The sequence below is a fragment of the Geotrypetes seraphini genome, chromosome 14 (genome assembly GCF_902459505.1).
Source record: "Geotrypetes seraphini chromosome 14, aGeoSer1.1, whole genome shotgun sequence".
NCBI classification, from domain to species: domain Eukaryota; kingdom Metazoa; phylum Chordata; class Amphibia; order Gymnophiona; family Dermophiidae; genus Geotrypetes; species Geotrypetes seraphini.
Genome location: NC_047097.1, coordinates 17,854,435 through 17,880,498, shown reverse-complemented (window position 1 = coordinate 17,880,498; position 26,064 = coordinate 17,854,435). Strand labels below are relative to the sequence as shown.

Sequence of the window (26,064 nt, the reverse complement as noted above, 5' to 3'; positions counted from 1 at the left end):
AAATAAATAATTTCCATTCGTACAGAATCAAATATTTTTCAAAAGTTTCTTCAATATAAGTAGTGTAAGCAAAGTTCAATGCATTAGATCGTGTCAAAAAAGTGACCAGAATCCCAAACTAACTAAAATATTAGCGAGGGCTACAGCTCAACTTCACTTGTATAAACGGTTGTGGAGGCGTAGGGCATAGAATCACAGTAGAAGAGAAAAAAATGCACTCATCTGAAGGTGTAGTCCCGGCCTTTCACAATTGAGGTTTATTTTTCTCCGTTGTATTATGATTTTTCATACAGTTGGTGTTTTGTCAACAGTTCGTGTATATGTGGCATGAATGCCTCCCTGCTACTAAATATCACCTACAATACGTTTTTGATACATATTTACTGATTATATACGATTGTATTCCTTAATATATTTAGTTGTACAATCCTTTTGATTGGAGTCATAACAGGTCAGAGAAATATAACTGTCCATAGATTTCATGTATGCAGTCTGGAAAGGTCCCCTGTCTGCCTGATGCAATCTGCAGCCCTCAGCTTCTACCATCTACAACATAATCAGAGGCAAAACCACATTAATACAATTCCCATATGACCAACTATTAAATTGCAAATTCATTAATATCTAAAGGAAAAAATTAAACTTTCTATTTGAATGAACTACTGTCACTGTAGAAGGTTCCTGTTCCAAAGAGCTTACCTGTCAAAAGATAAGTTTAGTCTAACACTATGCTCAGTGTCAACCCTGCCATACAGTTGATAATTGTCAGCATGTTCTGTTGGCTTAACCAGCGTCAGCAAAAGCCTATGGAAGATTACATCCATTATATCTAATCTTGGGCATACCTAGATTACATCTAGGTTATCAGTATTTAAGAGTAACAAACAAAAGACCTCGGCAGAAGCCTAAGGGTCAACAGACATGATAAGATGTGCTAAGGTAGTTAGGGAAGAAAAAGACCCCAGCTACAGAATCTAGAAATTTTACAGTAACTCCAATTTATGAGGGACATTTCACATCTTATTTACCAGTATTTCAACCAATTTACAGAAAGACATGGTTACATAACATCTATTATTGTTATTTTCTAAATATTATAAAAATAAGAGGTTAAAATCCTTATCCTCTCTCTAGAGCTTTTGACCATCTCCTCCTTCGCTAAATTCTCTTCAGACCCATCCATCGGTCACACCCAAGAAAAACACACATTCATGCAGGCAGACAGTCCTTTCTCTCACACACAGAAGCAGTCTCTAAATCCACTCTGTATTCATAAAAATCAGCATATTTCTGATGTATTTTTTCTTATAAGCATGGTATCTCTATTGGAATAAATCTTTTTCTGCACAAAATATTCTTTCACTGTTAGCTATCATTGACACTGTTTTCAATTCCAATCATTCACGTGAGATGCCACACTTTTTTTGAGACGGTTTGACACTCGACTTTCTTATTTCAAAACGAGTTGCGTCCACGTTTCAAGCAGCTACTCATTTGTTTTATGATTCTTAAGACTCCAGAGGCAGGCCTGTTGGCCGAAACATATACATGTCGAGTCATTGAATCATTGATTGTACCATGATGACATTGGAAGAATAAAAGATTTGTACATCTACAGATAAGTCTGTGGACACTTTTTTAGTGCACATCTGTCTTTTTGGATAATTCCACTCTTCTTACCTTTGGCCTTTTCGAGTAGTACCATGTCCTTATTCATGTATGGCGACCAGTGCTGGATGCAGTATTCCAGGTGAGGGCGTACCATAGCCCGGTACATCAGCATGATAACCTTCTCCGTTCTGTCCGTAATCTCCTTCTTGATCATTCTGTATGTTTAAGTGAGAAGCAAGATAAGACTCCTAAGGATTTATGACATAGACAAGTAACTAGAACTTGCACATACAATCACACACACACCAAAAAAAACCCATTTAAATCTTGTTTCTGATTACTTTGAGCTCCGTTTCACTCATTAAAGCATTGAATTGCAAAGATCTCTACACCTTTAGTTTAAACAGGCTATTTCTAAGGTAACAATTCTAGAATTTGACTCGTGCAAACTCTCAGAACCTTGAAATGTGTTGAATGCTTGAAAGGATGGGGTAAATCTATTAGTACATCCCTTTAACAGGCAGCTTAATGAAAAATATACCTGAAATAAAATAATTTTTATTCCTCGCTCCTCTTGCTCTCCACACTTTTTCTTTTTTTTTTCTAGAGGTGTAAAACTACTTTAACTTTTTAGTACTGGAAGCCTATTTGTCTGGTCATGGAAAAGATATCCTAAATTATTTATTCAACTATTGTATTATCCTAATTCTGGAGAGCCAGTGCTGAGCCAGTCCCGCATTTACTACAACAATATTTCTATCCAGCTAAAGTAGCACACTATATGGTCACATAGGGCAAAAACCTACACTCTCTCCCAGATCTGCTGGAATGTTCAAAGAATACCAGCCCTTATGGTTTAATAATTAGGGGCTATGCTGTGTACTCCACACCCCTCTAGAGCCTATAATGATCTGTAAATTAATTCCCTGTACTCTTCAGTATCTTAATTTAATTGTAATTTCTCTATCTGCCTTTATAGATTATACTTTAAAATTCCTCAACTGGCTAATGTAGTTAGAAAAATCTCACATCAGCCCCTCCCTGTTCACCACAACTGGGAGTGAACCTCCTGCACTGTCCTTGCTTTAATTCTAAGATCTATACCCAGAAAAAAGTAATCTGTCACTTTGCCCTAATCTAATTTTTTCTTTTATATTAACATACATATACACAATGGCACATGCACTAATGCTATAACTTTATAACTCTTATATACAGGCCTCATACAAAAACAGATTATACTATCATTAGATAATATTATTCTGTGTATAATTTTACAGGTAGTAAATGAATATCATTTAATAAAATAAAGAATGCTTGTTTAAAGAATTTATACTTACAGTTGGCTGGCCACGACTTCCATAACATATACTTTCATAGTTCATACTTTATTAAATTTTGATAAAACGCATTTCCTGGAATACAAATCGTTGTACATTAAAAATGTAAATATGAGTAGGAAACAAACAATGAATAATAAACATGGAAGTTCCAAAATGACATACTTGGTTGGGGTTACGACATGAGAACAATAGAAAAACACAGAGGAACTACAATTTATTAAGAAAAAGCACATAAAAGGGAGGAACAGTAGGGAAGATGTGACAGGTCAAGATACAATTTTAGCCTCTGTGTCCCTGGGATATTTACAATAGCTTTTCATACATACAAATTCAGCAATTCAGCCTTCATGGGATACTCGTCGTCTAGTTTGAACAATTTCAGTAGTGCAGCCTTCCATGGGATACAAGTCATCAAGTTTGACTGACAAAAAGCCTTAAGATTCGACATCCAAATTCTCTCTCCACAAGGTTTTACATGAAATACGGAAGATTGCCCTCTAGTGACAGAATCCCTGTGTGGGTGCCAAATGAACAGAGTTATGTTTCTACTCTACTGCACTGAAATAATGCTAATTGTACAAATATTTCCAATCAAATATTGTTTATTAAAAATTTAACAGAAATCTTGTTTCAAAAGGCATTTGTACAATGGAAGCACATTACAGTCAGATAGTGCAACTGCAGCTTCTCTGACTTAACGCCCTCAAAATTCTATCCTGCTATGTTTACTTATATATACCTAATATATGACAATATTTTACTGCCTGCATATAATGGGTCAAGAATACTTGATACCATTTAAGGCGCTTGCATGCATATTGGGGGAGTGTCTTTCCCCCTCACACAAGGATTTCTAAAAGTTACATTCTAATACTAGCTTAAATCATTTATAAAAATACAGGAGAAAAAGAAAAAGTATTGCAATATACTTACAAAGGAAAATTATCCCTACATACAGCTTTAAATCATTTCTCCTTTCTCCCATGCTACTGAGTCACTTAACAGCATGCACTGAAGATCCTTTGTCTCAGTGTTAGAGAAGGGGAGTGCCCAACCCACTCCCACAAATCTACTTTTTCCTATATAAATCCTCCAGTACATTTTGAGGTAATTATATTCTAATCTAAGAACTTTAAAATGAAAGTTCCTACATTTGTATTTTAATAGTTTACTAAAATTTAATGAATCATATATGCATCTGCAAAAAGTAGAGGGAGCCCCCCTTGGAATAAAAAGTCCATCTCTATAGTGACCAGGTCAAAGGCCAAACCTTATTTGCCACAGGGCTCTGGAGTAATACCCCGAGACCAGACTGGGCACACATTGAAACAATGGAACTTCATAATACTAAGCTACAGCCCTTGGTTTATCTTCTCTGGCCTTCAACAGAGCTTATCAATTAATTCTAGTAACTTGAGAGAATGCCTGCTCTTCTCCTGTTTCCAGTGACCATAGCACAAAGCAAGTTTTTTTCAGATCAATATTTTATCCCAGCTTTGTCTATCTGGTTTGCATTCTGGTTTATCCAATTGTGGTTTTACATAGCCACTAATAAACCCTTCACCTCTTCTCTTGGATTAAGTCCTTATCTTATCAATCAATCCCTAACTAGTAAAATCCTGAGCCATGGAAAGAAAGTGTAGTGGCTTGGGTTTTTTCCATGCTTGCCCATTTTTAATATGCTGCCCCCCCTCAGCTCATTTGAGCCGAAGGGCCACATCAGTCTGGAGAAATCTGGACATCTGGTAAGCCTATGTATGAGTGATTTGTACAGGCAAATAACATATATTGAAATGTCCCCCACCTCCGGGCAACAAGAAAGCAGGAATGGGAGCAAAGATCTTATGCAGCCATCTTCATTAACCCTCACCAGCACTCCCTCCTAAGTAGCAGGCTTAAAACAAACCGAAAAAAATATTTCTTCACACAACATGTAATTAAACTCTGGAATTCATTGCCGTAGAATGTGGTGAAGCATTAGGACCTAAACGTAGTTTTGAAAAAGCGGGCTGTGAGCTCGGATTTGAAAACCACCAGAGATGGAGCCCAGCGTTCATAGACACTGTGTGCATATCATTAGAAAGAGTCTTTGAAAATACCTCTGCACTACTAGTTTTATTATTGTTTTTATTGCATCACCAGAGCCAACTGTAAGGACACAACATGATCACACCAAGTGCTTTTCCTCCTGCCTATATGGTTCACTCTTGAGTGGCGAATGAAATGTACATTTTTTTGGAAGTGCACGTGAAGCCACTAAATTGGTATAGGAAACATTTTGGCTATTAAAAGATGGTAGATTCAGAGGTTCCAAAGAGCTTGTCAGCAATGATTTTACCATCATATTTTAGCATGTTGCCTCCAAAATCTGCTGGCATGATATCAGGATCAATCTCCTAAAAAAGGTTTCCAAATCTTCTCCGTGGACAAAAACCTGTGGTAACATAAAATAAACATGCGTCTCAGAGATGTGGGTGTAACATTAAAGTTTCTTCAAGTTTCTTTATTTTTGATATACCGTTTATCATACAAGTATCTAAATGGTTAACAATAAAATAAAATATAAAAATTATAAAACTTAAAATAAAAACATGGCTAAGCTAAAAGGAGGGAAGCACTTACGCATTTACGTACATGATACGAAAGGGAAACAAGGAGAGAGGAGAGTTTATAAATACATTGAGATGGAAAATAAAAATAAAGAGAGGCAAAATGGGAAAGGAAGTACAATTGGATACGGGGGGGGGGGGGTACATCAAAAGATGCATTTTGATTGTCATTGAGGTATTACGAAAGAGGAACAATGGTTGTTAAAATCAGGGTTTACAAGGTATAGGCGTCTTTAAATAGGAAAGTTTTGAGTTTGATTTTAAATGTATCTAATGAGTTTTCTAAGCGAAGATCGGCAGGAAGGGCATTCCACAAAGTGGGAGCTGTAACAGAGAAAATAGATGTGCGAGTAGTGTCGTAGAAGAGTTCTCTTATTGAGGGGATGATGAGGAGATTTTGATTACTAGATCGAAGAGTCCTACAGGATGCATACGGAATTATATTAGGCACATTAAACCATATTTTTCTGTTGTGACACCACATTGCCATTTACCTGATCACATCTATACATTAACTCAGAAAGGACATAAATGGAGGGGACTGGTGAAGCTGAAACAAAGCTATTTACATTGACACCTTAATGACATACGAAGTGGCAAGAATAAACAAGTGACCCACCTCATCAAACGTGATCTCTTCTTAGTCCCAGTTCTCAATGTCGAAGAGGAGGATCACCTGGCCATACTCGTCTCGATTGGACTCAACGCCGGGGTATCCAGCTTCAATCGTGCTACGCACAGCCTCTGTGTGAATGTTCTCAAAGAGCTCTGGATACTGTTGGCGGAAGTGGACATAACCTTAAGGGTCAATTAGAGGCAAAGGGTTAGAAAACAGCAAGTAAGACAAACAACATTTCAAAATGCTAGGAAAACAAGAGGAAGAATTCAAAGTTTGTCTAAAGAAATACAAACAAAGGTGAAGGATTTCAGGAGGCTGGATGACATCTGTATGATCTCCGACGGTTACGATGGAAGGATCACATGCATTGGTCTATTCTGGAGAGTAGTACTGCCCTTTTATAATTCTGGGTTTTACTTCCAATGAAAGCAATGCAAGTAAAACCCGATGTCTCGATCTGTCGTCATTTATCTGGAGCTATATGGTAACTCTAAACTTATATTTTCATACTGAGTAAAACCTTCAGTCAGTTCACAATAGAATAAATACATTGAAGAGTTCCCTTCTGATTTTATAACTTCTAGGGTCAGTTTTGCAAATTCTGTATAGTAGAGAACTCAGAAAGCAAGACTGCGTTTTTGTTGATTAACAAGTTTTCAGATGTCATGGTAAGCTGAAACTGGAAACCCAGTCATTAGAGGGTACTGACCCATCTAGAAGACAAGATGTGTCTCGCAAAGCTGCTAAAATTAGAGGCATGCTTGGCCTTCTTTTGTCTTAGGGAGAATCACTGAATGTTAATTTCATAATGAAATTATGCAAAACTTGAGATTCAACTCTGGTCACTTTGTTGGGTAGACCGGAAAGCTCGTACAGGTCTCCCCAAGGGCCAATATTCAGAGCTTGGGAGGCAGCCTGGCTACTTGCCATGGTTGGCGGCAAACCTGGCATTGAATTTGTGGTCTTCTAAGTTCAGCCATAGTTGACATAGCCGGCCAAGCCAATATTCATCTGCTGACTAGCTAAAGCATAGTGGTCAAAGATAGATCAGCTATTTATGTGGGTATATCTGGCTACTAGACTTAGCCATCAGCCAATGAATATTGGCACTAGCCAGCTGTGTTGCGCAACATAGCCGGTGACCGGGACATTCAGCTGGAGATAGCCCTATTGCCCATTGAATATTGGTGGTTAGTGGGCTTAGAGCCAGATGCTCTAAAATAGCCATTAAAATCCCGTGGGTCGCTGTGGTGCTGGTATCTCATCAGATCTTAATACAGTGATCGATGTTCAAACAACTTTGCATGCAAATGAGTTAAACAGAGGTCCTCCCCCCCATCCAATCAGTCGTAGAAGAAAGTGAATTACACATATGTAGAATAGCTACATTGCAGAGACGAATGAGCGTCAACCATAGGCATGCCTTTTGGTAGTGTATCTTTTGCGCACATCCTAAGAGGCAAGGGACAAAGAGCTAACAACAAAGCATGCAAATGTGAAAACGCAAGATATATATGCTTTTTCTTTAATATGCATGCAAGGTTAACAAAGCAATGGGGCCGGACAACCTGCACCCCAGGGTGCTTAGGGAGCTGAGTGATGTCTTGGCGGAGCCACTGTCCGCGCTCTTCAACCTCTCCCTTAGTACAGGCAGCGTCCCGTTGGACTGGAGGATGGCTAACGTCATTCCACTCCACAAGAAAGGCTCAAAGATTGAGACAGCAAACTACAGACCAGTGAGTCTAACATCGATAGTGAGCAAACTAATGGAAACTCTAATCAAACACCAATTAGATAAGATCCTGGATGAGGAGAATCTACGGGATCCCCGACAACATGGATTTACTAAGGGGAGATCCTGCCAATCCAACCTGATCAGCTTCTTTGACTGGGTAACGGGGAAGCTGGATATTGGGGAGTCCCTGGACATCGTGTACCTGGACTTTAGCAAAGCATTCGATAGTGTACCACACCGCAGGTTACTGAGCAAGATGAGTTCTATAGGATTAGGTAACACATTGACGAAATGGGTTGGGAGCTGGCTTGGAGGTAAGCTCCAAAGGGTGGTTGTGAACGGCACCCCCTCCGAAATGACGGAGGTGATTAGTGGAGTACCACAGGGCTCAGTCTTGGGCCCAATCCTATTCAACATCTTTATAAGAGACTTGGCAGAAGGGCTTCGAGGTAAAATAACATTATTCGCCGATGACGCCAAACTGAGTAATGTAGTGGGCAAATGCACAACAGACGAAGATTCAGTGCCCGACAACATGATGCACGACCTACTCCTACTGGAGCGATGGTCTAGGACATGGCAACTCAACTTCAATGCCAAAAAATGCAAAGTTATGCACCTGGGCAGCCAGAATCCATGCAAGTCTTATACCCTTAATGGCGAGATCCTAGCAAAAACGGTAGCAGAACGAGACTTGGGGGTAATCGTCAGTGAGGACATGAAGTCTGCCAATCAAGTGGAGCAGGCTTCGTCCAAGGCAAGACAAATCATGGGCTGCATACGAAGGGGTTTCGTCAGTCGTAAGGCGGAAGTCATTATGCCATTGTATAGATCCATGGTGAGGCCCCACCTGGAATACTGTGTGCAATTCTGGAGGCCGCATTATCGCAAGGATGTGCTGAGACTGGAGTCGGTGCAAAGAATGGCCACCCGGATGGTCTCGGGACTCAAGGATCTACCATACGAAAAACGGCTTGACAAATTACAGCTATACTCGCTCGAGGAGCGCAGAGAGAGGGGGGACATGATCGAGACGTTCAAGTATCTTACGGGCCGCATCGAGGCGGAGGAAGATATCTTCTTTTTCAAGGGTCCCACGACAACAAGAGGGCATCCGTTAAAAATCAGGGGCGGGAAACTACGAGGTGACACCAGGAAATTCTTTTTCACTGAAAGAGTGGTTGATCACTGGAATAGTCTTCCACTAGAGGTGATTGAGGCCAGCAGCGTGCCTGATTTTAAGGCCAAATGGGATCGGCACATGGGATCTATTCACAGGGCAAAGGTAGGGGAGGGACATTAAGGTGGGCAGACTAGATGGGCCGTGGGCCCTTATCTGCCGTCTATTTCTATGTTTCTATGAGACACGCTCATTACACATGCGTACATTATGTGGACCCCAATCCCATAAAAGTATTTTTATGAACTTCCACATGCAATCAGCAGCTCAGACCTGCCTGTATAAGCTTCTAACAAACATGTTTCAATGCTACCATCACTTCCTGACCTGTCACAAATTTTGGATCCTTAAAGGCTGGCTCTTCATGTTGTGCATCATCTGGGCAATCGTCAGAGTGCCCATTTTAATCCTGATGAGATCGCTGTAATCAATTTACAAACAATTATCGGAGGCTGCTATAAACCACAGAGAAGATCACAGTTAGCCATTTTGGGCATCAAATGTTAGGAGTTACCAAGAACGGAATGGAAAACAAAGATGAAAATGTTATAATGCTCTTATATCGCTCTATGGTATGGCCGCACCTCGAATACTGTGTGCAGCTCTGGTCTCCGTACCTCAAAAAAAGATATAGTGCATTTAGAAAAGGGATATAAAAATGATTAAAGGGATGGGATGAATCCCTATGAGAAAAGGCTACAGTGGCTAGGGCTCTTCAGCTTGGATAAGAAATGACTCAGGGGTGATATGATAGAGGTCTATAAAATACCGAGTGGAGTACTTGTTCATGTTTTCCAAAAATACTAGGATTAGGGGAAATGTGAAGAAGCTACTAAGTAGTAGAATTAAAAAAAATTGGAGAAAACATTCCTTCACACAACGTGTAATTAAACTCTGGAATTAACTGCCAGAGAATGTGGTGAAATCAATTAGCTGAGCAGGGTTTAAAAAAGGTTTAGATAATTTCCTAACAGAGAAGTCCATAGGCCATTATTGAGATGGACTTTGGGAAAATCAATAACCAGCATAGAATCTATTTTGCTACTTGGGATCTAATTAGGTACTTGGGACCTGGGTTGGCCACTGTTGGAAACAGGGTACTGTGCTTGATGGACCTTCGGTCTGACCCAGTAAGGCAATCTTTATGTTCTTATAATGCTAAATTGTTTAAAACTAGTTTAGTGTTGATCGTTAAAGGCACGGTGAGTTTTGAGCACATGGGCCCTAGTTCTATTTAGCCAGCCAGAGGCCATTCCTGACCAGCTAAATAGTGATGAATATCATGCAGACTTTTTTTTGCTTGCTCATATTAATTGGTGATTTTCTAATAAAAAGATGCAAATTAAAAAGTAGCAGCATTTGTTGAGTTCTAGGGCCTTCCCTTCTAATGGTTTCCCATTTACCCCTATCTGTGCACATCCTGTTTTGCAATGCTGTAATAATACTATTGGATAATATTCATTTAGAACTTTACGATATCACAATATTTTTCTTTCCAAATATTTAACGGAATGGTATACTTTGGAAGGAATAGTCTTTTTTTAACTGTGAAGTGTTCCAGATTTTCTAAAATCTGATTGAAACACAGCAAGACCAAAATTTGAAGATTTTATATACCAAAACTCACTAATGGCAACTTACAACCTAATCCTAGGAGACCTAAACTTCCATCTCGAAGACCAATCCTCCAAACAAGTAGAAAACCTACTGTCATTCCTCGAAGCCCTAACATACAAGATTTTAGATCCACAAACTACACATGAGAAAGGTCACCAGGGGCAGGAAGCAAGATGGCGGTGGCGTGATAACAGCTTTTTAGTTGAGCTCCGTCGATTCTTACAATTATTACCTTACTATCCCAGACTTTTAGTCTGCCAAACATGACTCACACCAAACGTTAGGGTTTTGTCCGGATGGACCCTCCTACACCAGGAAAGAAGTCGATGGAGCACTTCTTTACAAGCTCTCTTGCCAATATTGAAGGGAGCAGGAACCCAGCGATGACTCCGATGGAAGGAGCCACCGGAGCAGTGGGACTTGAGATCTCACTCTCCCCTCCGGCAAACCGACTGCCACCTATTCCAGTGTCAGCAGACGTCGAGAGCGTGAGCTCTGAGGACCTGATGAGTCCGACAGCTTCACACAGAGGAGGGCCTCACGCTGGTTTGAGCGCCAGAGAATCAACAGTGGTAGAAGCGGATGATATCCACTCCTCAAAGGTGACTTTAGACGGCATTTGGCGAGTGCTCCAGAAGTTAGAAGCTGCTTCCATTAAAACTGCCAGTGAGATCTCAACGATAGTGAGTAAATTGGATGATCTTACAGTCTCTGTGCGTAATATTCAATCTGATACCAAAGTTTGACCAAGTCAATAAAGAAATTGCTTCACTTCAAAATCTTACCGCAACATTTACGAAAGAAATACTTTTCTTTCAAAGGAAATTGAACAACTTGAAAACCATAACCGAAGACTTAATCTTAGAATTTTGAATTTTCCGAACTCTTCAGTTACCTCTCCATTGGACATGTTTAAAAAATACCTTATTGAAAATTTAAAAATTTCCTCAGGACTCAATTCCACCTATAAATAGGATATACTATCTTCCTAAGAAAGTTGGTTCTTCACCACAAGACGCAAAGGCTGCCGGATCACAACCTTTGGATTTAAATAACTTAACTGATATCTTAGAAAACTCCCAGGAAGAAATAGAATATCAGGGTACTTTGATAATATCTTTTGTTTTTTTAACAAGACCTTAATGCTATACTGAAAATATTCTTCCGACATGTTCAGAGTTTATTCCTGGGTCAGAGAATTTGGATATTCCCCGACGTTACAAAATCTACTCAAGATCGGAGGAAACTGTTCTTACTAATGAGAGAAGAAGTTAAAGCCCTGGGAGCTGCTTTTGTATTAAGTTACCCCTGTAAATGCTTAGTAAGATACACTGGAATTAAATATGTCTTTTTCCTTCCTGAGCTCCTTCGAACCTTTTTGGACATTAAGAAAATTAGGCCCGTGAAAGCACGTTAAGCCATTTCTTTTGACAATTGTGATTTTTCTTAAGACCTCCTTGTCTTTTATAAATTGCTTCTCCATATCTTCTTGAGGGCTAATTAAGTGTTTAAGGTTATGATTAATTTTTATATATAATTCTCAAGGATTCCTAAATTGTGATTAGCTTTACCTTAGCATTAGCTTTGAGTTCTTTATAACCTTGGGAACTTTTCTTTTATGGTATACTCTGTATTACTGTAACAAGTGGATACTTGTGATTTCATTTGAAAAAGATAAATAAATATTAAAAAAAAAAGAAAAAAAAAAAGAGAAAGGTCACCAACTAGACATCGCAGCCTTCATGACCCAACAGCCCTTACTGCCAGTGATTCAAACATCAAATGGAAAGTGGTCTCGATCCCTCTGGTCAGACCACTACACATAGTCCTTCAACATCAACTGGACCAAAGACAAAACCAAACCAAAACCCAAAATATCAACCTACAACTCACGTAAATACATCGACCCCTCCAAATTCTGGACTAAAACAGACGCAAAAATCCAAGAATGCAACCCCATGGACTTCATCTCACAATGGTGCAGGATAAACACAGCTACCCTAGACGAGCTAGCTCCAATAAAAACAAGAATTAGCAGACGATCAGACAAATGGTTCAACAACAAACTATTCCTACTCAACAGACAATGCAGACGACTAGAAAGAAAATGGAGAAAGAACAACCAAGAACCCACGAAAACAGCATGGAGAAAACTAAACCAACAATACAAGCTAAAACTAAAAGAAAGGCACACTACACCAACCTAAAAGAAACCCAAGACACAAAAAAACTATTCCAAATACTAAAAGAACTCACAGACACCAAACCCTATCTGGCCAATGACATCCCTCCCCCTTCAGCCACCCTTTTAGCTGAATACTTTAAAAACAAAATTACAACTGCCAGTACTACCCTCACCGGAACCCCAACCCACCTAGAAGAGATCACAATGCTCCCCCCACAGAAAAAGAATCAGCTGCGGCAAACAGAACTTGGTCACACTTCCCCACTATACAATGATCCGACCTTAACAAATTCTACAAAAATTATAGCAACGCAGCCTGCGATCTCAACCACTGCCCTCCATACCTATTAAAATCCTCCAGTATCAAATTTCACGCTCTCCTCTTACAATGGATACAAACCATGCTTGCAGATGGCCTTTTCCCACAAGACCTCAGCGAAATCGTCATCACCCCGATCCTATAAGACCCTAAAGGAGCAACAGATCAACCATCCAACTATAGACCCATAGCCTCAATACCACTTTATGTCAAACTAATGGAAGGCCTAGTAGCCAAACTCCTCACTAACTATCTAGAAGACCACAACATACTTCACCCTACACAGTCTGGTTTCTGAACCAATTACAGCACAGAGACACTACTAGGTTTCCTCCTGGACACAGCTAGACAACACCTCAGCACAGGTAGAAAAATGCTGATTATACAACTGGATCTCACCGCAGCATTCGACTTGGTAGACCATAACATCCTACTACAAATACTAGATACAATAGGAATCACAGATAAGGTACACACATGGTTACAAGGATCCCTACAATCCAGAACTTACAGAGTAAAGTTGAACAAAGAAAAATCAGAACCATGGTCGGGGCAGGATTAATTCGTCGAGGGCCCCTAGGCACATGAGTACACTGGGCCCCCTGCCCTGCCCCACCCCACCATGCGCCCAGGTGGAAACAGGAAGCTGCGTCAGAGGGATGCTTTGGGCAAGCAGCACCGCTTGCACAATTACAGTTCCTGTTGCCTTTCTTACCCACATTGCTTGCTTGTCTTACTTTCCGTCAATGGGGGGCTGCATTGCCGATTGGGGTGGAGCCCACGTTGCCGGTCAAAGCTGGAGAGGCCCATCGCCATTTGGAAAAAACAATGTTGATGCCCTCCTTCATCAGGCCCCCCTAGGCACGTGCCTACTTGGCCTATTGGTTAATCCTGCCCTGACCATGGTCCAACCCCTGCAGTGTACCCCAAGGATCTCCACTGTCCCCAACTCTTTTCAATCTCTACACTGTATCCCCCGGCACCTGCCTGGACAAATTAGGCTTGACCTCCTATAGCTATACAGATGACATCACCATGCTCCTTCCTTTTGACCAACCAATGTCCTCCATGACAGACTCACTACACAGGATACTTGAAACAGTAACAACATGGATGAAAAATCACAAACTGAAACTGAACCCAGACAAGACAAAATTCATTCTTCTTGAAAATAATAAAACCCCAGCCATAACAAATCTAGTAATAAACTCAATCACATACCCAATACAATTCACTCTAAAACTTCTAGGAATGACAATAAGACAGATGCTGTACCATGCAACCACAAATCAACAAAACAATACAAAAATCATTCAAGATCATGAGAAACTTGAGGGAAGTTCAAAAATTCGACAGAACACAATTCCAGCTCTTGGTCCAGTCCCTAGTCTTAGGTCTTCTCTAGACTACTGCAACATCCTCTATCTCCCCTGCCCTACAACCATGATAAAACAACTACAAACAGTTCAAAACACAGCAGTAAGACTTATCTATTCACTGAGGAAGCACAACCACATCACAGTGGCATACCTCGACTCACACTGGCTCCCAATACAAGCAAGAATACTATTCAAATTCTACTGCCTACTATTTAAAACCATAAACAGAGACAGCCCAGCCTACCTAAACAACCGCCTAATCCAAACTATCTCTACCAGACATAGGAGAACCCACAAACCATTCACGCATCCCCCAGAGACGTCAAACGAAAAAAACTGTACGATGGCCTTCTAGCCACACAAGCAGCAAAACTAGACTACCAACTCTCCAATTTACAGATAACGACCCCAGACTACAAATCGTCCAGAAAAGAAATATGCTATTCAAGAAATCCTTGAAGACAAACTAACACCTCAAGACTTGTCCCAATTCTCTGAAGCAACCGGCTTTACTCTTCAATTCCTCTGGAAATGGCCAGATAACTCCTTTTATAATCCGCCTTGAACCGCAAGGTAATGGCAGAATAGAAATCACTAATGTAATGTAATGTAAATTACAGTTAATCCTTGATCCACATGAAAGGAAATGTCCACAAGAAAGGGAAATATGGAACATCTGGGATGGTGTTAATTGAAAAAATGTGGTGTAAGATAGAAAAATGGTAAACACTGCCCCCTAAATTACAGGAAGAATCTTAATTTTTCTCTTGATTAACACAGGCTTTCTGAAATCACCTTTTCTTAACAATAAAAAAAGCTTTTTTCCTGTGATAGTGGAGTATTAGATCATCCTTATCTTTGTCACTCCCTCCATTAGAACCAAGGGCTAGATTAACTGAGGCCATGGATCGGATCCGATCCGTGACCGGGTGGCTGATTCATGAATCGTCCACATGCAAATGAGAACAATAAGACTCACACCCCCAACCAACCGCACGGATCGCTCTCCAGCGGTCCCGACACATTCACAGACCATCTCAAGATGGTCTGCAAATGCGCTGGCCCTCAGTTTTTTGTTTTTAACTTTTTCATGAGCCCGTGGTTTTAACCCGCTTTAAACCTGCGGGGAAGGGCAGGAGAATCGGGGCGGCGATAGCAGAGTCGGGTCGAGATCAGGGCGGCTGGTCGAGGAGGCAATAGTGAAGCTAGAACTTAAAGGCAATGGAACAGAAAGGAGAAACTGGGGAGAAGCAGATTGCCACTGTGTGAAGACATTTAAGAGATTTGGGGCAAAAGCAGGGTGGCGAGTCGGGGCTCAAGAGAGATTCAGGGCAGAGAGAAGAGTCGGGGCAGGAGAGCAGGAAATGCAGTCGGAAAGCACATGAGCGACTGGTGCCCAGCAGTCGCTTCTTTTGTTGATTGGCCAGCCCAGTCGGTGTTCCAGATTTGTTTGGTGAATCGCTGCCTGCCTACATTTGCATGACGTTCCCCCTCATTTGCATGCGTGGATCGGATCGGAGATTGCTGAGCTCCAAGGTTAGTGAATCGGGTCAGGGAACAATCGGATCGCAAAGTGGTCGGGACATTATCGGTGTCCTTAGTGAATCTAGCCCCAAGTCTTTTCTTTAAACAGGGAAGATAAGTGTGTGACATCTATCTGGCCTCCTTCTGAGCACATGGCTATATATTCCCTTCCTAGCCTTTCTCTTTCAGTCAGATGCCCCAATAACCATCTCCGGTATCATGCTTCTCAGTTTTCTTCATTTTGTTTTTTGGGGGTTTATTGCACTTACTTGAGGAGAATTCAGCTTCAAAAGCTAATCACTAAAGTGTTAGGTTAGTCTATTGAGATGGTGCCAGCTTGTTGGTTTTCACTTCCACGAGTTCCTCATTATAAAGTGCACAAAAAGTTGAAGAATTGGGCTGAATGTGAAAATGTGAAGCTTCTCTCAAGCTGAACAAAAAGTTGCTGATCAAAAGTAAGTGTTTAGAATGTTCTATTTGACCTACAAAGAAGGAATATTTGACTTTCAAAATCCACTTAATGCAAGAAAGAATGTCTTTCTTCAGATTTATGTCAGAGATTTACATAAATGATGTAAAATGCAGTCTAGTGCAAAAATGTCTTATGAATTCTGAAGTTTTCAGGTAATTTTAAGAACTTGACTCTGGACCAGTGGTGTACCTAGCATGAGTGACACCCAGGGCCCATCATTCTTTGACCCCCCCCATCTATATGAAAAATATGATTTTTAGTAACAATCCACATATCGTGCAACAAGAGTGTACTGAGGAAAAGGCAGCATCTTAAACACTGAGCACTAGAACACCAACACATACATTGTAAAACAAGCCAGATCCCGCAGAGTCAATTAATCCTGTAGTCAATGCCAACTGAAAACTAAGTCCTTTTCATACACACAGAATAGAAATACACCCTTGCCCAATATGGGATAAACAAACTAAAAATAGAAATATGTAGACAAAAAAACTGAACCGCCAAGAAACCAGACTCTGCATACAATGCAACACCACACCACCACAGAAACAGTGACACATGTTCCCTAATACTGTGCAAAATATAAAGACAGTAGATGTAAATTTGAAAAAACTGATACATAACAATCACCACTTTCCAAATTAACAAACAGAAATAAAACAAAACAAATAATGAGAAATAAGAAAATACCATTTTACTGGACTAATCCATTTTTCAATTAGCTTTCAGAGGCCAAATCTTTCTTCAGAACAGGTATATTGCTGTTATGGTATCCTGTCCTGACCTGAGGAAAGGGGTTTAATCCTCCCAAAAATGCCTTATTTCCATGTCCTATTTATAAAGTTTCTTCAATACAGTTACAATAAATGAGCTTCTAAAATTTTTCATTTTCAAAAGTTCAGATATTCAAATAAGCAACAATGAAGGGGGACTTCGTCTTGATAAAGCCTTTGGCGAAACATGTCGGAGCAGATAACATAGAAACAGAGTATGACGGCAGAAAAGGGCCGTCGGCCCAACAAGTCTGCCCACTCAAAGAACCTTCCCCATAAAAGAACCCGCCCCCTAAGCATTTTCCCGGAGTGTACCTACATGTTTATCCCATCGTCTCTTGAAGTTGAGCACATTGCTGGCCTTGACAACCTGACATGGAAGACTATTCCAACGATCAACCACCTTTTTGGTGAAGAAGTATTTCCCGATGTTACCATGAAGTCTCCCATCCTTGAGTTTGAGCGGATGCCCTCTTGTCTTGTTGCCATGGGACATGTAAGGAAAAAGATATCTTCCTCCACCTTAATATGGCCTGTAAGATATTTGAACGTCTCTATCATGTCTCCCCTCTTTCGGCGTTCTTCGAGAGAATATAACTGCAGCCTGCTTAGACGTTCTTCATATGGGAGATCCTTGAGCCCTGAGTCCATCTTAGTTGCCATTCGCTGAACTGACTCCATCCTCTTCACATCCTTTTGATAATGCGGCCTCCAAAACTGAACACAGTACTCCAGATGAGGTCTCACCATGGACCTGTACAATGGCATTATAACTATGGCATTATAACTTCAGCTGACGAAACTTCTTCAGATGCAACCCAGCATTTGTCTAGCTTTGGTTGAAGCTTTCTCCACTTGATTGGTAGTCTTCATATCTTCACTAATGATTACACCCAGGTCCCATTCTGCCTCATATTGTCGGGCACGGTTGTGATGTCCACTACGTTAGATAGCTTAGCGTCATCGGCATATAATGTAATTTTACTTCGAAGTCCCTGGGGTAGGTCTCATACAAAGATATTAAATAGTATCGGACCCAAGACCGAGCCCTGCTGCACTCCACTGGTCACTTCCGACGTTTCTGAAGTCTACCACTGAGCCAGTCTTTAACCCATGCAGTCAATGTTTCTCCTAGTCCCATTGTATTCATTTTGTTCAATAACCTACGGTGTGGGACACTATCAAAGGCTTTACTGAAGTCCAAATACACTATATCCAGGGACTCTCCCCTATCCAGTTGTTTTATTACCTAGTCGAAGAAGCTTATCAGATTGGATTGACAAGACCTTCCCTTCGTAAAACCATGCTGGTGGGGATCCCTCAGCCTTTCGTCATCCAGAATCATATCCAATCTGTTTTTAATCAACGTCTCCATAAGTTTACACACTATTGATGTGAGACTCACCGGTCTGTAATTTTCAGCTTCTGACCTGCATCCCTTTTTTTGGAGCGGAATGACGTTAGCAGTTTTCCAGTCCAAGGGAACTTTTCCCTTCTTTTGGGGAAAGATTGAAAAGTCCCTATGCGATGGTTTAAGATCAACTAGTAGCAACTCATGCAATCAACAAGCATGAAAGTAAAAAGTTAAAAAAAAAAAAAATATTTGAAAACCTGAACTTTTGAATAAGAAAAATTGTAGAAGCTTATTTATTGCACAAAGAAAAGCACTTTATGAAATTGGCTGGTGGTTAGCACATTCTGAAGGTTTAACACAAAAAATTCACATTTAAGTTATCAATAGTGAATGGGTTAAAAACTTATAAGCTGCTTTATATGGAAAGTGGGTAACGTAGTGGCAGCCAATAGAATTAAATGGTTAAATATCTATACTATTATAGGGTAACTAAGTTACCGACAGGTCTGCAGGTTTTTTGACAGGCCTGCCTTTCTTTTTTATTCTTTTTTTTTTCCCATGGCACAGATATTTTGTGTTGCACATGCAAAATATCTGCCCCATTAAAAAAAAAATAAAAATGGAGACAGGCAGACCTGTCAAAAATGGCTGGGATGGCCCCCAACAAGCGCAATCCCCCCACCAACAAACACGAACCCCTTCCGGCAACCCACAAATAGCAGTAAGAGTAATGGGATTTGATATGTTTGTTATTAAACCTCTTTCTATACCATCTACACTACAAATAAGAACAAAGCGGTCTACAAAATAATCCAATGAAAGGAACTCCATTAAGAGAAAAAAAAAAAAAGTCAGACATAGACAAATTTAAAATAATAACACATAATAATAATACTTTCTAGCACATATATACTATGCAATGCAGGTTGTAAGAAAGGAATTCAGTCAGCTGAACTTAAATAGCGAACTGAAAATAATGAGCCTTAAAATCTCTTTTATATATTTTTTAAAGATTTCTCCTCTCTCAACCTCAATGATAGACTGTTTTATAAACCTGGGACAAGGTAAAGAAATGCAAAATTTCTAGTTGACGCCAAATAAGCCTTAGAAATACGAGGTAAAGTCTGTCTGTCATTCTCATATTCATTCTCTCTCTATAGATATAGATACAAACTACTTTTCTGTGGAACAATCAACCCCCCACCCTTCCCCCTTTTACAGAACCGTAGCACGGTGTTTAGCTGCTGGCTGTGGCAGTAACAGCTCCGATGCTCATTGGAATTCTATGAGCACTGAAGCTGTAACCACCACAGCCGGCGCTAAAAACCACGCTATAATGTTGTAAAAAAAAAAAAAGGGGGGGGGAGGAAAGTGATTTACTGGCCAACACTCATTTTGGTGCCTCCAACGCTAGACCTGTTTCTAAGTATATTTGACCCTTGATTCCAAAAATGGCAAAATGCAAGCAAAATGGAATCCCATTCACAATCATTGAAGGATCCCTCAGTTGGTTAGTCACTCAACACAGTATTTCTTATAACTCCGGGGGGAAGGGGGGGGGGCTTAGAGCATGGAGCTATACGCACAGCAAAGCCACACTGTTTTAGCGTATTTCATCCAGAACTTCTAAATGACACCAGTTTTCTCCTTCCAGCTCTAGGTTTTGAGATACAGAACATGTGCCATTTGCCTCTCTTCACTCTGCTCGCCCATTAAAAAACCTGGATATTTTAATGTAGTGTTTAAGAGCATAAGAATTGCTACTGCTGGGTCAGACCAGTGGTCCATCGTGCCCAGTAGTCCGCTCACGCGGCAGCCCTTAGGTCAAAGACCAGTGCCCTATTTGAGTGTAGCCTTACTTGCGTATGGTTCTGTTCCAGTAGGAACTTATCCAACCTTGTCTTGAATTCCTGATGGGTGCTTTCCCCTATAACCCATTACTCCAGCGCTCTATGCAGCTCACTGGTTACCAGTCAAAAAGCGATGCATCTTCAAATCCACAAGAGATTCTATCAAATAATTCCAGCCATCATAGCATCCAAGCTACACCTATACACCCCTAACCGCCCCCTCCGCTCCAAAGCAGAACAAAGACTCAGCATTCCCGCAGAGAGATCCCTCCAAATGAGTACGGCGTAACATAGTAGATGACGGCAGATAAAGACCCAAATGGCCCATCCAGTCTGCCCAATCTGATTCAATTTAAATTTTTTTTATTTTTTCTTCTTAGCTATTTCTGGGCAAGAATCCAAAGCTCTACTCAGTACTGTGCTTGGGTTCCTACTGCCGAAATCTCCGTTAAAACCTACTGCAGCCTATCTACACCCTCCCAGCCATTGAAGCCCTTCGTACCCATCCTCCACCAAACGGCCATATACTGACACAGACCATGCAAGTCTGCCCAGTACTGGTCTTAGTTCAATTTAATATTATTTTCTGATTCTAGATCCTCTGTGTTCATCCCACGCTTCTTTGAACTCAGTCACAGTTTTACTCTCCACCACCTCTCTCGGGAGCGCATTCTAGGCATCCACCACCCTCTCCGTAAAGTAGAATTTCCTAACATTGCCTTTAAATCTACCACCCCTCAGCCTCAAATTATGTCCTCTGGTTTTACCATTTTCCTTTCTTTGGAAAAGATTTTGTTCTACGTTAATACCCTTCAAGTATTTGAACGTCTGAATCATATCTCCCCTGTCCCTCCTTTCCTGTAGGGTATACATATTCAGGGCTTCCAGTCTCTCATCATACGTCTTCTGGCGCAAGCCTCCTATCATTTTCGTCACCCTCCTCTGGACCGCTTCAAGTCTTCTTAGGTCCTTCGCCAGATACGGTCTCCAAAACTGAACACAATACTCCAAGTGGGGCCTTACCAATGACCTGTAGAGGGGCATCAACACCTTCTTCCTTCTACTGGCTACGCCTCTCTTTATACAGCCCAGCATCCTTCTGGCAGTAGTAAACTGCCTTATCACACTGTTTTTTCGCCTTTCAATCTTCGGACACTATCACCCCAAGGTCCCTCTCCCCGTCCGTGAATATCAGCTTTTCTCCTCCAAGCATATACGGTTCCTTCCTATTATTAGTCCCCAAATGCATTATTCTGCATTTCTTTGCATTGAATTTTAGTTGCCGGGCATTAGACCATTCCTCTAACTTTTGCAGATCCTTTTTCATATTCTCCACTCCCTCTTCGGTGTCTGCTCTGTTACAAATCTTGGTATCATCTGCAAAAAGGCACACTTTTCCTTCTAACCCTTCAGCAATGTCACTCACAAACATATTAAACAGAATTGGCCCCAGCACCGAACCCTGAGGGACTCCACTACTCACCTTTCCTTCCTCCGAGCGACTTCCATTAACCACCACCCTCTGGCGTCTGTCCGACAGCCAGTTTCTAACCCAGTTCACCACTTTGGGTCCTAACTTCAGCCCTTCAAGTTTGTTCAACAGCCTCCTATGAGGAACTCTATCAAAGGCTTTGCTGCAATCTAAGTAAATTACATCTAGCATATGTCCTCGATTCAGCTCTCTGGTCACCCAATCAAAAAATTCAATCAGGTTCGTTTGGCACGATTTACCTTTTGTAAAGCCATGTTGCCTCGGATCCTGTAACCCATTAGATTCAAGGAAGTACAGTATCCTTTCTTTCAGCAACACTTCCATTATTTTTCCAACAACTGAAGTGAGGCTCATAAGAACATAAGAACATAAGAAGCGCCATCTCCGGATCAGACCTTCGGTCCATCAAGTCCGGCGATCTGCACACGCACCGGCCTATAGTTTCCTGCTTCATCCCTGTGACCACTTTTATGAATAGGGACCACAATCGATCCCACAGCCATTTCCTACCTCAGCTATGGAACCGACTACCCACACAGATCAGGTCGCTAGACTCACTAATGACCTTCCGCAGAGCAGCAAAGACCTTCCTCTTCCGCCAATCGGGCCATTAAAAACTACCTCCTCAATATACTTCTCCCAGTACTCTTCGCTATGACCAGTCTGGTCTCTAGAATAAGCTCTGTTCTTGTCTACTGTAACCTATTTCTACCACTCTCTGGGTGAAGAAAAACTTCCTTACGTTTGTATGGAATCTTTTCCCTTCTAACTTCAGCAAGTGCCCTCTTTTAAGCATAGAAACATGACGGCAGATAAAGGCCTGAAAGAAACATATTAAAAATTAAGGAGTCTTTTTGTTAAGGCACACTAACCAATTTAGCACGTGCTAAATACTAAGGCATCCATTATATTCTATAGGTGCCTTAGCATTTGGTGAACGCTAAATTGGTTAGCACACCTTAATAAAAGAACCCCTAAAAGAAAGTGTACAACATGAAAATCTACTTATTTCATACCAAAAGCACAAGTTTATGATACAAACTTTCCAGTCATTCGATGCACAAGAAGCTCCTCTACGATCATAACCATTACTTACCTTTTGCAACTGCATTTGGAAATATGTAAACACACAAACTGCACTTCTCCCAATGTATTCGCGGTGGTTGCGGGCGGAACATAGCCACAAATACGGAAAAACCGCGAATAACTTTTTATATATTATTCGCAGGAGTTTAACAGCCACCGTTTTTACTATTGAAACCGCAAATAACTTTGCAATTTTCTTCATGCATGTTGGGAAGCAGCGTTTCTCTGTGAACGCTGGGAAGCAGCAATTTTGAGGGTGAAAGCTTGGAAGCAGCGGTTTTCTGAGTGAATGCTGGTAAGCGCCAAACTTTATCGGTACAGTACAGGTACTTTACTCATGATGTAATTTTGGGGGGAGGAGTCAGCATGCGAAAAATTGCGAATAAGCGAAACCGCGAGTACTGAGGGATACGTGTATATCTGCTAACTTGTACGCAAAAACACAAACCAGCTAACAAGACAAAGCTGAAAAACTTGTTAGAATTTAAATCTAAGTGCAACTGTTTTAAACAGATCAGGTTAAGAAACCTTCAAAATACAAATTTGCATAGCCTAAGGAAACCATGCTTATCTAAATTTTTTGCACATAATTATGTAATATAACCGAACAAAAAGCGATGTTGTCATTTGAGCTTTACATTTGTATTACATGTGTATTCAGCAGCACCTAACTGGTTAGTACCACAGAATATGCCCAGACATCCAAGAAAACTTTAGAGGACTGTCCAGGTGCCCCGAGGGATTTCCAAAATCTGGCAGTTTGTCCAGGTTTTGGAAGGCCCTGAATTTGGGACCATGTCTGGAGGGCCTCCAGACCCTGCCCCGAGCTCGGGGGAAGGAGACATGAGGTTCATGTGGGGGCAGGGCTGGGACGGGAAGAGGTGAACCAGATGTTCTCTTTTTTTTAAAAGAGGAAATCTGGTAACCCTAGGTTTGGGCCTAATCCAAAACCAGCTATTTTATGGGTAATCCGAAGACAGAGTTGGTACTTAACTGGCTAAGATACGTTACATTAAAAGAAATTTTATGAACCACATTTTACCATCTAGAGTTCAACAAGAAAGAAAGCTTAACAACTTTCTGGAAATACAAAAAAAATCTATACCTAAAAATGCTCACTACTATTTTCCTGAACAGAAAAATTTTTAACCATTTTCGGAACATAGAAAAATTAGATTCTTGTCTTAGAGAAAGTGGAAGAGAATTCCATATAGACACTGCCTGATACGACAAACTTATTAAGAAATTTATACGAGTTTACAGATTTAATAGAAGGAATAAAATTTCAGCCTCCCTATTTTCCGACCACACTGATTTTAAACAGAACCAAAATGGAAGACTTCCGGTATGACATAGGAAACCATAATGTCATTTGGTATCATTCGCAAAGAGGCAAATCTTACATAACAGTCCTTCAGCAATATCGCTTATAAAAATGTTAAAAAGAACAGGCCCAAGAACAGAACCTTGAGACACACCACTGGTAACATCCCTTTCCTCAGAGCGATTTCCATTGACCACTACTCTCTTGTCATCTTCCACTCAGCCAGTTCTTGACTCGTCCCGTCCCTTTTGGGGCCCATCCTGAGGGCACTCAGTTTATTTATTAGATGTCTATATGGAACACTGTCAAAAGCTTTGCTAAAATCTAAATACACCACATCCAGTAAAATCTAAATACACCACATTCCCTCTATGCAATTCTCTGGTCACCCAATCAAAGAAATTGATCAGATTTGTCTGACAAGACTTACCCTCTAATGAATCCATTAATAACTGCATTTGAAATCCAAGCCTAATAATATTCCATGTGTACACAGCAATATGTTCAAAGGCAACCGCCAATTGCCATAAAGGTCTTGTGGAGCAACAGGAAGTCTACCCGAAGTAAAGCCAAGCATGATTGAAGAGCGAGCGAGGTCCAAGATACACCTACAGTGAGTGAGGACCACCTGGAGGACAACCACAAGGAAGACAAGTCCGGCGCAAGCCCAACACCAGGATGAGGGAAGATGGAAGTGCACAGAGGACACGGACCTGCAGCTAGAGAGACAAGAGAAGATAGAGAGGACAGCAATCGTCGTGGGGGACTCCATCATCAGAGAAGTCGGCAGCCACATAGCGGTAGGAAAACAGGATCGGCTGGTGACCTGCCTACCGGGAGCCAAGATAGAAGATATAGTGAGCCGCATCGACAGGATCCTCAACAGCATGGAAGAGGAAATTACGGCAGTGGTGATCCACGGGGAGACAAACAACGTGAGTAACAGGAACTAAAGCAGCGAAGGACTGAAAGATCAATTCTGGAAGCTAGGAAGGAAGCTGAAGACAATAACGCCGAGGGTAGCATTCTCAGAAATCCTGCCGGTACTCAGGGCTGATGAGAATAGGCAGACGGAGCTACAAGCAGTCAACGCATGGATGAGGTGCTGGTGTGATAAAGAAGGATTCCACTTCATGCACAACTGGATGACATTCTGGGGGAAGATCAAGCTATTCAGGAAGGATGGACTCCACCTCTGCGGAGACGGAACAAGGCTACTTGCAAGCAATATCAAGAGAGAAATTGAGAAGTTTTTATGTTCAAATCTTTTTTATTGTGAATGCAAAACAACAGACAACAAAGAACAGTGCAAAATAATAAGAACCCAAATCCAACAATACAACATTTTTGGGTTTGTGGTTAGTAAAACAAAAGTAGAAAACCCCACCCCCCGCCTCCCCAACCCTACCCAGCCAGCAAAATCCCCTAACACAATCTCCCCCCCCCCACCCCATATAAACATACAGAAGAGGACCAACAGGTCTCTAACATCCCAAAGGCCTTGGTAGCCTCAGTAATGATTCCCCAATAGGAAGAAAGAGAAAAAAAAGGGTGTCTGCAGTGACCGATTCCGGAAGCGGGCGCATTGC

The 26,064-nt window shown here is 41.0% G+C and overlaps 1 long non-coding RNA gene across 1 annotated transcript in view; it reads right to left on the bottom strand.

The window, feature by feature from the left end:
* Positions 1–405: 405 nt before the first annotated feature.
* Positions 406–26,064, bottom strand: part of LOC117348073 — a 50,676-nt gene continuing 25,017 nt past the window's right edge. Inside the window, exons 4-9 of the long non-coding RNA XR_004536907.1 lie at positions 6,183–6,338; positions 5,293–5,388; positions 3,281–3,466; positions 2,952–3,026; positions 1,681–1,826; positions 406–546 (exon numbers count right to left, since the gene is read on the bottom strand). This is a non-coding gene — a long non-coding RNA (uncharacterized LOC117348073). The remainder of the gene's footprint in view (positions 547–1,680; positions 1,827–2,951; positions 3,027–3,280; positions 3,467–5,292; positions 5,389–6,182; positions 6,339–26,064) is intronic.